Source organism: Brassica oleracea, chromosome C2 (assembly GCF_000695525.1).
Source record: "Brassica oleracea var. oleracea cultivar TO1000 chromosome C2, BOL, whole genome shotgun sequence".
Taxonomy (NCBI): Eukaryota; Viridiplantae; Streptophyta; class Magnoliopsida; order Brassicales; family Brassicaceae; genus Brassica; species Brassica oleracea.
This window is the reverse complement of record NC_027749.1, coordinates 20,596,886-20,612,243: the sequence shown is the minus strand read 5'-3', so window position 1 is coordinate 20,612,243 and position 15,358 is coordinate 20,596,886. Positions and strand designations below refer to the sequence as shown.

The 15,358-nt window shown below is 35.4% G+C and overlaps 1 pseudogene; it reads left to right on the top strand.

Annotated features, from left to right (window-relative positions):
- Window positions 1–9,320: 9,320 nt before the first annotated feature.
- LOC106325545 lies at window positions 9,321–11,380 on the top strand (annotated as a pseudogene).
- Window positions 11,381–15,358: the final 3,978 nt, after the last annotated feature.

Sequence of the window (15,358 nt, the reverse complement as noted above, 5' to 3'; positions counted from 1 at the left end):
TGCTCCAAAACGAGTTTAAAACCGTTAAAAACACGGAATATCACTAGCTGCTGAGATCACATGGCTAGCTGCTGAGATCACAGCTGTATCATCTCTAGATCCTTCGACTTATGCTATATATGTAAAACGTTTGTAATCTTTAAGGGGTTAAGCAAGAAAGTATTATTCAGATATAATTTTGCTCTGTTTATTCCTCTGTTCTTGCTCTGTCTTCAATATATTCATCAACTAAGGATTAGCTAACTTACTCATGTTTTGGATCATGGTTTTATATTTAATATATCATTTTTAATTTATGTTATATAAATTTATATGTAATTTTAGGTTAAACTTTGTTGCTTAAGATAATATAATTTTTAATATATTATATATATAATTATTGCATAGTTAATATTGTTATTAAAATTGTCATTCTAATCATTAATATTTTTTTTTTGAGAAAGACTAATCATTTATATTTATTGTACTTTTGTTATATATGATATAGCTAAGTATAATTAACTTATACAATTAAGTATCTCTGAAATATAATTTAGTATATTTAAAATTATTATTAAAATATTCTTTACTTAAGAAAAATTTATAAAAAAACATCTTCCTAAATTAAATGATATTAAACAAATAAGTGAAAAGTTAATATTATACTGATGTGATGCTTAATAAATTAATTAATCAAAAAATTATCCATTGAGATACTTTAATAATACAAAAGCAACCATACCATGGCGGTATAGCAGCATGCAAACATTGGATTGCTAAGCAATTTGAGTTTGAAGGCACTCTACTAAACTCTATCGTGTGGTCACACGAATATGAACTCATTGTTTATAATCCATTTGAATACAAAAAGAAAGAGTCTATTTATGGGCTACACATCCCTTTAAAGATTATTTTGAATTCATTCATAGGCTAAGAATATCCTAAAGATAATATAGAAAAAAACAAAAGCAATAACAATAGCTTCATATTATTATATGTCATTTTCTTAGTTTGTATTGTAAGTAACGTGTTATTTTGTATGATTGATCACTCTCTAAGAAGAAGAGTTCGTAGAAACCCCCAAGTCAGGGTGTGACTTAGCATTTCTTACGTCAACTTGTTGGTAAGCTTCTCCAAGTCTTAGTCAACTAACTGGACCACAGAAACCCTAAACGCAATTCAATATCCTCTCGAAAATAGCTCTCAGCGTTTCATTTAAGCTGTTCTTTTACATTCAGACATTATCGTTGCCTAACTAAAACAAAATAAAATATGCCGGAGTATGCAATAAAAAATGATTTGCCATATAAACATGTTTACATTAAAAAGGAAAAAAAATATTTATTGGAGAAATTTTTAATGTTTAACCCATCCCCAACTAAATTTGATTCCGAAAAAAACACTAAACTAAAGATTTAACATGAAATCTATCGACCTAAATTTCCTTAATGGATTATAGTACCTCTATAGTACTTGTAAAACAAAAGGTTGATCCTGGTAAATTTCTTGTTTAGAGATTTAGACCAAAACCATATTTAACTGAGAGGTTTTAGAATTAAAAATACATAACATAAACAAGTACTCAAACCAAAACCAAAACCAAACATAGATAGCTTCAAACTCAAACCGAATCTGTGCTCCCGGAAACCAAAAAAATTAGTTCCTAAGATAAAATTTCAAAGATCAAGACAAGATCCTGTCACTCCACCTAACCCACCAAACCACCTTCGAAAATTAATAACTTGTTTTCAAGTGTTGTTTCAGAACTTGATTCTTAAAATAAAGTAAAAGAAGCATTATTCACAACGACATTTGAACAACCAAAACATACTTAAGAAGGTTAAAGTATATCTCAAGCCAACTTAAAACACTAAAATAAGCTAAGAAACATACTGAGATAAGCTAAGTTGGGCCGAGTTCAGTCGTCGTCTTATATTTCATTGATAGTCGTCATGCAGGCAGCAGGCATGTGGAGTAGCTTACGCACTGGTTGTAGTTTACATTTTCCTTTGTTGTGTCCAATTTTCTGCAGTTACTACGTGTCAACAACCACAAAACACATTGCATCAACCCCAAGAAATATAAGAGAAACGGAGAACACATAAAATGTTACCATTACAACGTTGGCATGAAAGGAAAGAATTTCGAAAGCGGTTTGGATGGGTTAGGGTCTTGCACTCTGACATTTCGCCTTGGGAACTCACTTGTCTTGGGGTTTTGTGTTTTCGGAAGAATAGGTTTAAATCCTATTAAAGTATTAGTACAGAAGAGATCAAGTTCGTTCAGATCCGATTTTGGATTCGATTCGTATTCGAGTACCCGTTTTTTTTTTTTGATCAAACTAAACTTGCATTAATTTTAAATGTGTTTACACTCCAACAAAGGAGGATACAAAAAAGCTATTAACAGCCAAACAAACAACAACAACAACATAAGGAATAGAATGACGATACAAATCACAAGAAGTAGCCATATGAAATCGTACCACAACAACATCATGAGCTTCTTTAAAGACCGCATCTAGTGTAACCCGTAGGACAACACACACTGCACCATATGCAGAGAAGAGCATTCGATGGGAGAAAAATCTTTGCAATACCAACGAAACTTGTTCATCCAATTTACTCCATATAAGAAGAAATATTAGGAAAAAAGACTGATTCAAACGAGGGACAAGCGGGAAATTAAAACCCGCCACATCCATATTCATCGGGATAAAGATGACAATGAATTTCTCTTCTACCTGCCACCAAGAAGAGAGATACACAAACACAACACCAACATCCGGAATGAAACCCATAAGAGAACTGCATAGTGCAGACGCTCGCGCCAAGGCGATATAAATGCTACTAAAGGTCACAAAGGTAGAACCAAATGAGACTAAGCCCATCGGTATATCACCAGCTAAGATCATGAACCTCAATTCCAACATCACCCATACAGATAGCTGTCTAAACCATTCTACTGTAGCAGAATAAGTAGTAAATAAAGAGCTAATATGAGCATGAAGGACCTTACAAGGACCACTGGTAGGGAGGTCGAAACACCCAAATAGAGACCTGTATATCACAGGATAATGGAGCCCGTAAGCGAAAGAAGTGTCATCGACACACCCAAATAGATACCTGTATAGCACAGGAGAAAGGAGCCCGTAGGCGAAGGAAGTGTCGCTAGCAGACACCGGGAGACCACCACCACCACTTTTCTTTGTTGCCATCCTAGATGGAGGCTTTAGAGTTAAGATATGGGTAAGAGCTTGAGGAGATGGTATGAATGGCTGAAGAACAGTGATGATTCCACAAACACGAACCACAAGATTTGGATATAAACCTTTAGAACCAGATCTTGTGGCACCAAAGAACACAAAAGAAACAACAACACCCGTTTATGTTACTGTTTTTCTATGCTAAAATCCCCAACTATATTTGGATTGGATAAAAATCATAAGCTAGAGATTACCGGCAGCAGCCTTTTGTTTTACCGGTACTGTAAACAAAGATTCTAATCTTTTAAATAAAATTAAGTTAAGAGGTTTTGCGTTAAATCTCTAGTTTATAAGTTTTTACTCGAACCAGATTTAATTGAAAGGTTCTAGCATTAAAAAAAAACAAGGGTCTAGCATAAAAAAATCCTTTAAAATATCAGAATCTACCCACTTTAATTTCAGAATCTTAGAAGTTTTTTTACGTGTATATAAAATTTCAGAATCTACACACTTGTTTAACTTTTGTTGGTAAGTTAGGCGATGCAGCCGAGCGACCGTTCCCATTTACATTTGGACGTGTGACCTGTCACCCAATAAAAATTCATGCATATTCACTATTTTATAGTTATGATCACACTATATATTTTAGTGATTTGCAAATGCTAATTCTACAGCCCGCACTATTCAACATACATCGTAACCTTGCGGGCAGGGATAGTATCATTGACGTGTGGGAGAAGGAAGACTCTAAATAGGATGTAGTACAAGTGAAACACATCTAGTAAGTTATGATATAAGATAAGCAAGACTTTCCACAAGGCTACCGCAAGTTAAGATATGCGGAGAAAGTTCCATTTTCAAACTAAGGTATGCATAAACATTAAATAGGTTTGCTACAAAAACACTAAACAGAAAATTACACACACTGAAAAGTCTGGGAAATTCAGTACAAAAACAAACAAGACTTTGGAAAATATATGCCTTACAAATGCTTCCTAGAGAGCTTGCAAGAGATAGGCTTAACGAGCACTTGTAGCGACTCTGAGTTTTCCTTGACCAGACTTTAATTTCCGCGAAGCAGTCTTGATTGTGCGAAGCGGAGATATATCCGATCATAGGTCCTCATAACACACCAGGTCTATGCTATTCCAGCTGCAATCTAGTTAAACATTTGTTGCACAAAAAAAAAAAATCTACCTCAGACAATTCCTCGGGTTGTTGTGATGTAGGATTCGGGACATGACTTACTCCACATATATTTTCAAGACCGTAGAGTCTAATGTTGTCCAAGAATGATGGAAATTTCTACCTTTGAATCTATGTGCCTCATGGGTCAAGTGAGGATTAGCCAAATAACTTATGTTTTTGGAACATTACTGATAAACATTTAAATCAAGTGAGGATTAGGTAACTTATGCTTGGGATCATGGTTTTATATTTTCATATCATTATAGTTTATGTTATATAAGTTTATATGTAATTTATGTTTTAACTGTGTTATTTAAGATAATATATCTCCTTGATTAAGTTGTACATAATTATTGCGTTGCTAATAAAGTTATTAAGATTTTATTTTTAATCATAACTATTTATTGTTGTATTATTGTCATCGTAGAATATACTGGATGATATATCAACTACGTATAATTAACTAATACAATTAAATATAGGGCAAATCTCCAAAATAGCACCTTTCTAAGTTTATATCACAAAAATAGCACTCAAAAACTAAAATGACCAAAATAGCACATTTCTAAGTTTATCTTTTGAAAATTTTAATTTTTTTATTTTTCAAAATTTGAAATCTTATCCCTAAAACCTCATTTCTCAACTCTAAACCCTAAACCCTAAACTCTAAACCCTAAACCCTAAACTCTAAACCCTAAACCCTAAACTCTAAACCCTAAACCCTAAACTCTAAACCCTAAACCCTAAACTCTAAACCCTAAACCCTAAACTCTAAACCCTAAACCCTAAACTCTAAACCCTAAACCCTAAACTCTAAACCCTAAACCCTAAACTCTAAACCCTAAACCCTAAACTCTAAACCCTAAACCCTAAACTCTAAACCCTAAACCCTAAACTCTAAACCCTAAACCCTAAACTCTAAACCCTAAACCCTAAACTCTAAACCCTAAACCCTAAACTCTAAACCCTAAACCCTAAACTCTAAACCCTAAACCCTAAACTCTAAACCCTAAACCCTAAACTCTAAACCCTAAACCCTAAACTCTAAACCCTAAACCCTAAACCCTAAATCTTAAACCCCACCCTTTAACTCTAAACCTTAAGTTTGTGACTTTTGATAAAACATTAAGTGCTATTTTTGTGACTTTTGACCTTGAGTGCTAGTTTGGGAACAAAAACTTGATTTAGTGCTATTTTTGTCTTTTTCTCTTAAATATATTTGAAATGTAATTTAACATATTTAAAATATTACTGAGATATTCTTTAATAAAGACAAATTTATTGAATTTTTTTTCCTTAATTAACTGACATTAAAAATAAGTTACAAATGTTGATATTATAAAGATATGATAATCAAAAAGATATTTCACCAACAAAGTTAACAAATCTAAACTAGTTTTTAAATTTAACTTTTACTAAAACTACTATTATTTTATCAGTTCCCCATTAGAGTACTTTCATAATAACAAAATCAATAAAAATATATAGCTTTATATGATCATATGTTTATATGATTCACTCTCTAAGAAGAGTTCGTAGAAACCCCAAGTCGGGATGTGACTTAGCAAGTATTGCGTCAACTTGTCGGTTAGCTTCTCCAAGTCTTCGTCAACTAATTGGACCACATAAACCCTAAACTCAAGTCAATATTCACGCTTCCTTCTTCCCTTAGTCTCATGCAAACCTTTTATCTTTACTCGAGAATGTATATGTAACGCTCCGACCGCCCACAGCTAATGGGACACCCACGTCCGTTCTCTCGGCCCGTGGGCCCATCCCGTTCCAGCAATCGGTCCGTTAATTTTTCTAAAGGCTCGAAATCATTGTTTACTGACCCTGCAATCACCACCCGACATTTTTCCATGCTTTGGCCTCACTCGCACGCTATCGCGAATCACTTCCCGATAGGTCACCCATCCTTCCACTACTCCAGTTCACTTTCAGGATGGGATGTGCTCCGGAAAAGGTAAGTCAACTTTGGTGACATAGGTAGTCAAATCAATTTTCTTAAGCCTTTCCATATATCACAACCCGGGATGTTACAATTCACCTCCTCTCAAAGAACGCAACGTCCTCGTTGCGCCCACGACAGGTCTCAAGACGCCTCTCGGGTCGGAACCGAGATGGCTAACCAACTCTGATACCACTTGTAACGCCCCGACCGCCCACAGCTAATGGGATAGCCACGTCCGCTCTCTCCGCCCGTGGGCTCATCCTGTCCGACGGTCGGTCCGTTAATTTTTCCAAGGCTCGAAATCATTGTTTACTGACCCTGCAATCACCACCCGACCTTTTCCCGTGCTTTGGCCTCACTCGCACGCTATCGCGAATCACTTCCCGATAGGTCACACATCCTTCCATTACTCCAGCTCAAGCACGCTTAACTCTGGAGTTCTTTCAGGATGTGCTCCGGAAAAGGTAAGTCAACTTTGGTGACATAGGTAGTCAAATCAATTTTCTTAAGCCTTTCCATATATCACAACCCGGGATGTTACAGTATATTTGAGTCATATTATTGACATGACATTTAGTGATGCGTCTGTTAGCTTAAACCATGGTAAGTAATTATATATTATACACAACGGTAAAAACCATTGCATTAATTCACGTAATGTCATAAGATCAATGACATCGATCGAGCAGATTAAGGATGAGCAGATTAAGCATGGACATAATATCCGTACCCGAAAAACCGATCCAGAACTGATCCGAAGATCAGGGTCCCGGACCCAATTAGCCCTGGTCTAAATATTTGAACGGTTCTAAATTGTTATATCCAAAAATTGATATAGTATTCAACCCACACCGAAAACCGAATGAAAATATCCAAACTTATAAATTAGTATATAAAAATATTAGTTATGATCATACTTATAATAATACTAGTACCTAAAACTGAAATCATAAATCCAGTATATTAGTTATTTAAAATATCCCCTATATATTAATCTTGGGGCATTACAACAAGTTTTCGTAGCCATGTGTCATCACGAGAATGATTCTTAGAATTTTTAGAAAAATAAGTTGGTCCATATAAACATATACTATTTTTTTTATTAAACTAACTATCAAATTAATTAATAGTGTACAAAAGAATATTTTTTCTTTCCTTAAATAAAAGCTACGGAATTGCCTAATATGGTTAACATATATATGACAATGAATGATTATGAATAATACATATTTGATTAAAAAAAAATTCTAACCTCTCTTTTTTTGTTTAATTTTATACTAGTAAAAGAAATTAAACAATCACATTAAGCATATACTAAAAACAATTAGATTTTTTCTTATATGTCATATTTTGAATTTTTAAAAACGACTATAAATTACTAAAAATGGTAAAAGTCTCAGATTAAAAAATTTGTGTTCAATGGTTTAACTTTTTTTGTTCAAACAGGATACAAATGATCATATGTCATAGGGGTGGGCGTTCAGATACACGTTCGGGTTTGTATCGGATATTTCAGTATAAAGGTATAGAACCCGTTCGGGTATTTCTACACTTCGAGACGGGTTCGGGTATTTTATGTTCGGGTTTGGATATTTTGGGTCGGGCTCGGATATTTAAATTTTGAAGAAAAAATAAATAAATTATTCATTGTTTAAGGTTTTTGTATTTAAGATGCAAGTTTTGTTAATGCAAGAAACAAGAACTTGATATGTATTTTAAGTGAGTAGCAAATGATTTTGTCCATAATTATATGTATATTATCTAATTTTGAGCAATAAGAATCATTAATATAAATATTTTGAATAAAATAAGAGAAATAAACTAGAAATATAGAGTTAAGTATACTTATGTCTGGTTATTTTCGGATATCCATTCGGGTTCGGATATTACCCGTTCGGATGCAGATATTACCCGAACTGGTGAAATAAGTAATTTGTTTTGTTGTTCTAATTTGATGATTTTTAAACCGAGCTGGTGAATATATACTAGACAAACATTTATATTTCGAGTCTGCATTTATATTCTATAACAGCTTGATATATTAGATTGGAACACTAACATGTTAATATAGTTTGCCGGTGATTTTTTTTCAATATTTTGATTCTTAGATATGTATATGGAGTGAAACTAATTTTTACATATGTCCATTTTTTTAAATTGACACTTATGTAATTCACGGGATTAATAAAAGAAGTTTAAAAAAGAAATTTAACTCATATCAGTGAAACAAAGACGAGAACGAAAGCACAATTCTATAGAGGTAAAAAATGAAATCACTTATGGAGAGTCAATAGTAAACAAATCGAGAGCAGAAAACCTAATCCATTTTCGTCATTATACAATCGATGTTGCCTATTTGGTTTTGGTGATTTGTGTCAACTCAGCCGCAAAACTTAAAATTTCCTTTTGTGCATATTAAATATTAAAAATAATTAAAATGAGATGTAATACGTTAACTCTTCAACAACGATGATATATTTAAGAGACTAACATTTGTATTCATCATTTTATAATTGATAAAGATTGTAGTGTTGCAAAATGTTAAAATCATTTCATAAATAAACATTATTATGAGAACTCACCCCGCGCATGCACGCGGATTATCATCTAGTTTATAGATAAAATTGGATAGCTTAGATACAAATATCCAAATCAAATCATATTCATGGTAACTAAACATCAAACTAAATACAAATTAAACATCTGATGATAACATTTCTCAAGAAGTAATGTTTTACAAAATGATTTTTATTTCATAAGTGAAGTAAAAATCCAGTCTTTGCTTGATTTTTATACTTTATGAAAATATGTTAAGGTAAAAACAGAATTAAATAAAAGATGTAGATTGGAGAAGTCATTTTTTTCTCCAAAATGCCATATGTATTGCTTCCATCAGCGCCGTATCAAATCCCTCTCCTCTCTCTGCATCTCTCTCCATTGTTGTGTATATATATGTGGACGTTCATATCATAGATTAGCACCTCAAAACTCAAAGTAATCAACTTCAAAATGACTTCTCTTTTCTTCTTAGTTTTCCTTTTCTCATCTCTTCTCACTCCAAATGTTGATGCCAGTCCAATTTACATAGAAGCTCTCTCCAAGTCATTGCTCTTCTTCCACGGTCAGCGGTCCGGTCCCCTCCCAACAGACCAACAATTCTCGTGGAGGGCTAGCTCCGGCCTTTCTGATGGCTCCTCCGCCAATGTACATCCTAAAATCACTAAACCTCTTATATAGCTTTGTTATTATATAAGAATGAATAATTTTTCATATGATCTGCAGGTGGACTTAGTTGGTGGGTACTACACCGAAGGAGACAACGTCAAACACAATTTCCCAATGGCGTTTACCACCACAATGCTTTCATGGAGCACGCTTGAGTACGGTGAGCAGATGGGTCTTGAGCTTCAAAACGCACGTGTTAACATCCGATCCGTTGGGCCACGGATTATCTGCTGAAATGTGCTACAACCACTCCCGGGAAGCTTTACGTCGGGGTAGGAGATCCTAATGCTGATCATAAATGCTGGGAACGGCCTGAAGATATGGACACACCTCGTACAGTCTATTCTGTATCCCCTTCTAACCCCGGTTCTGACGTAGCAGCTGAAACTGCAGCAGCTCTGGCCGCAGCTTCTATGGTTTTCAGGGAAGTTGATTCTCAGTACTCGCTTTTGCTGCTGGCAACAGCTAAGAATGTGATGCAGTTTGCCATTCAGTACAGAGGAAGTTATAGTGATTCCATTTCTTCTGTCTGTCCTTTCTACTGCTCCTACTCCGGTTACAAGGTCGGTTTTTCATATGTCCCATCTCTTTATTATTGCAACTAAAAAAACTTTTACTGCTACATATATAAATCAAAATGTAAAAATTATGATGACACAGGACGAGCTAATGTGGGGTGCGGCCTGGCTGCTGAAAGCAACCGATGACTCTAATTACAAAAACTTCATACAATCTCTAGGAGGTGGAGATCAGACTGACATCTTCAACTGGGACAACAAATATGCTGGCGCTTATGTTCTTCTTTCACAGGTGTGTCTCTCTGCTGAAAGAAAGTTTTTTTTTTTTAACTGTGGAAGTTCCAATCTCTTATAAGTCCGAACTCATCTTATGTTAATTCCTAATAATATTCCGGACCAAAGGTGGTTTGAACCCGATACACTTTTGTTGCTTAGCATGTCACCAATTCACAACAATAATATTTCACTTTTTGGCAGCTAGCATTAGTTAACAGCGACAACACCTTTGATCAATACAAGCTAGAAGCTGAGAGTTTCATATGCAAGATCCTCCCAAATACTCCCTCTTCGTCTACCAGTTACACTCCAGGTAAGCAGATCTAAATCGTGAATACGAATCATTCTAACTTTCTAAAACGTTATTAACAACTACAACCAACAGGAGGCTTGATGTACAACTACAACTTACCTCAGAGCAACCTTCAACACGTAACGGCCATAACATTCTTGCTCACAACCTACGCCAAGTACATGAAAGCCACACAACACACGTTCAACTGCGGAAACTCCGTTAACATTGTCCCCGACAACTTGATAAGCTTATCGAAGCAACAAGTGGATTATATACTCGGCGAGAATCAGGCCAAGATGTCGTATATGGTTGGATTCGGATCCAGTTTCCCCATGAGAATCCACCACAGAGGATCATCTATTCCTTCACAACCACACTTCAACTGCGCCGACGGACTCCAATTTTTATACTCTCCAAACCCGAACCCTAACATTCTCACGGGAGCAATCGTAGGGGGTCCAGATAAGAACGATGAGTATCCAGATAAGAGAGACGATTACATACACTCGGAACCTACTACGTACATCAACGCCCCCTTCGTCGGTCTTTTGGCGTACTTCGCCTCCGGTGGATCGGCTTGAAACCGTCGGCCGAAGCCGAACGTGACAATATATGTAATTGAGCAAGTAATACAAATGTGTAACTTTTAATAGGCTAAGGTCCAATTTTATTGGACCTAGAATAATTATGTTAATCGTGTTCTTAATAGACTTCATTTAATAAACCAATCTTTCGGTGGAGACTAGAAACCACTTTTTTTTTGAATGTCGGTATTCAGAGGAAATCTGGAGTCCAAAGGCAACCCCCATGCTTCCATTCCATTCCCCATGGTTCCCGCAGCTCCTATGTATCTCATTCCCTAGCTTGCGGTTTGCTGAATGAACTGCCAGTTCAAAATAACAAGTTCCCAACCAAGTTGAAGATAACAAACTGGCTAATAGCCATTGATCTGATCAGGGTAAACATTACATATATGTTGTAGCTGAAAGTGCTGCTGCATGTTAGTTGCACCACGCATGAACCCAACCCAGGGACCAGGCTGGTTTTGCCATTGTATAGGGTAAGGCATCATATTGTTAGCCGGGCCAGCACCCGGAGCACCCCAAGCATAAACTGAAGTATTTGATAATGTGATCCTGCCACTGCTCTTCCTGGTGGGCAGAGCGGACCTGTGGGCATTGCTGTGAAACTTTCAAATGGGGCCCCACCTTACAGGCGCCCCACTTAAAAAAAAATTCATGTGTGTATATGTGAAAAACCCAAAAGAGTGCAGAGGAGAAGATGCAAAAAAGAAGAAGAGTGAGAGATAAATGTGTTTGCAGATACTAATACACACTAATCTACAAACAAACTTAATGTCTATAATCTCTATAACCCGTCATAAAGGGAATGGGCAGCATCTTCTCACATTTTGGGATTGCAATTAAACTTTTTAATTAAATACTCACCGCCTATACACACTAACGAACAAAAATGATATTAATAATATTGTTAGTGTTTGCTTAGTTAAATTGTATTTAAGGTATAATAAATATAAATACCAACTCTAAAATAAAAGTGAATAATTTTTTTAGTTTATAAAAATAATAAAAATATATTAGATGAGTTTTATATTATAACTTAGATATAATTAAATTGTATACTACAAAAATTATGAATTTATAAAAATAAATATTTTTAAAATTTTATAAAAATATTAGGTAATTAATCAATATTTTTTGAATAGGGCCCCGAAAATCTGAGGACCGGCTCTACTGGTGGGTGATGAAGGAACCCAGGCATTGGTGATGGCACTGAGTTCATTGTCCCATTCGGTCCCATATGAGCGAACAAACGAAAACATAAAGATAATGAGAACCAGTGTCACAACACATGCCATACAGTTCAGAGAGATAGATAGATAGGTATAGGAACCTAAAGGTGATTAGGTCTCTTTTCCTTGGGTTGAGCCAAAGCAATGTAAAGAGGTTTCTTACTTATCATCTTCCCATTCATTTCATGCATAATCACCATCTCAAATGAAAATCATTACAACTAAAAACTGTGTACATGTAAAAAGAACTTAGTTGAAACTTAGAGCTATTAAAGCTTCTTCAGGACTAGAATACGCAACAAAACCAAAACCTCTACTCAAACCTTCTGAGTTCATCATAACCTAGTTCCAAAACAAAAACACTTAGCATTAAACTTAAAAATCGTTTGAACATGTATTACAAGGACCAAGGACTAAACCTTGCTCAAGGTCACGTTACCATACTCAGGGCATGTTCGTTTCTCCATCTGGATGGACCATCTGGATGGAAATGAAAGTTTTGTTCATTTAGGCACTAAAAGTGCAACTCATCCAGATGGATCATTCGGATGACTTTCAAAAATTTAGGCTTAATTTTAAAGTCCATTCAGCTGAACCAATTTGGACCATTTGAATGGAGATGGTTCATTCAAAATGGTATAATGTCTATTATGCCTCTGATGTAATTCACAAATTACAAACCTATATATCCATTTTGTCACACACAAAAACTGATAAAACTACAAAAACGCGTTTTCCTCCGAAAATTTAAAAACTAATTTTTCACGCCAAAACTGCAAAAACGCGTTTTTCCGCCAAACCAAGAAATCTCGTTTTCTCACCAAAACGAAAAATCTTGTTTTCTCGCAAAAACCGAAAATCTCGTTTTCCCGCTAAAACCAAAAAATCTTGTTTTCTCGATAAAACCGAAAAATCTCGTTTTCTCGCCAAAACCGAAAAATCTCATTTTCTCGCCAAAACTGCAAAAAATCTTATTTTCCCGCCAAAACCAAAACATTTTGTTTACTCGCGAAAACCGAAAAGTCTCATTTTCTCGCCAAAACCGAAAAATCTTGTTTTCTCACCAAAACCGAAAAATCACGTTTTCCCACCAAAACCAAAAAATCTCGTTTTCCCGCCAAAACCGAAAAATCACATTTTCTCGCCAAAACCAAAAAATCTCGTTTTCCCGCCAAAACCGAAAAATCTCGTTTTTTCGCCAAAAACGAAAATTGTATTTTTCCGCTGGAACCTAAAAATCTCATTCTTCCGCTGGAACCGAAAAATCTTGTTTTTCCGCCAAACAACAAAAATCTGTTTTCCCGCTAAAACCAAAAAATCTCATTTTCCCAAACCGCAAAAACCTGTTAATTTTGAAACAATTTTAATGTAAATATATAAAACTAAATAATTAAAGATAATACAGCTAAAATTGATATCAAACATATGATTAAAACAACACAAGGGTATTTTGGTAGTTTATTTACTAAACTAATTTGGATGGAAATGAAAATAAAGAAACAAATATAAGTGAATGGAGATGACAAATGATGAAATGAACACCCCAGCCCCTCAGAGAACATCCATCATTCAGCAAGTTTTCAGGTTTGATATCGTTTTTCAAAGAGATTTTTGATCCTTTTGAAATTTCTCAAACCGGCTTAACTTCGCAGGGGGGAATAAGATCAACCCAGATTCCAGTCTGATCAAACCTTTTATCTTGAAAAACGACATCATAGCTGAAAACTTGTTGCTTGATCATGACATATGTATGGTTATAAATTTTGAAACCAAATAATTAGAATAGTCAAATACATAGATATGTGAGGAAGATTGAAAATTGCTAACTTTTGGTGGACAGATGGATCAGTCAAGTGAGAAGAGGAAAACAATGTGTGGAACCTCTATTACTTAGCACCTGAGATTGGTTGGATGTGTCTAAGGTTCTACACACATCCTCTTTATAACTTTAGACTGAAAGGTATGCATATCACAATCTGAAAAGAATCCGCTGTTTAGGTTTTTCTATAAGCAGGCGGCGGAACAGAAGCAAAAAGATGTTTTGAGGCTAATGGGCCATAACAAAACTTACTTCTCACTGACTCTTTCAATGGTGAACCACTCCCTAAGCTCAAATTCCAAACTAATCTTGCCTTTCATATCACATCGTACCATTTGTTTTCTTTTCTTGTAAGTGGAGAAACTTTCTTATTGAAACAAGAGGCAGTGCATGATCATATATATACGAGTACCGGCCAAGCTTTACGTTAAAAATATTTACTGAGCTTTCTATAACTAATGTGTGACACCCGCCACTTTCGAAATGTAATAAATTGATAAAAACGGAAATAAAATAATAATACAACTCAAATAATAATAATCTTCATATCATAATATAAAAGTCAATACGGTATCAAAAGGCCTAAAAGCCCAACATCGACAACATCCGAAATATAAAATACGATATAAACCGAAAGTCTGAAATAGGAATAACATAAACGATAAAAGTCCAAAGGCCTAAAGGCCCGATAAAGATAAAAGCGATAGAAGCCCAAAAGCCCAATAGCACCGGTCCGATAATCACTCCTGCTCGTCGGTCTCGCCTAAAAGGGGGAAAGAAGGAGGGGTGAGCGACAGGGGAATCGCTCAATGAGGTATGGGATGCCACCCCGAAGTCCATGGACCCGGACATAGCACTCCGAATAAATATAATTTAATTCTAATGCATGTCAAACACAGTACCTAAAGTACTCAAGCAACAAACAATGGTCCTAGCGAGGTGCACACTCGCCGCCCACTAACAGGCCAAAACACTACCAAAGGTGCTCGGTTCATACACACACCGAAAAAGTGCTCGGTAACACACGCCCGTAGACGATTTATCGACACTTCCAGTCTACAGCTCAACCGGTCGACTAAAGTTGGC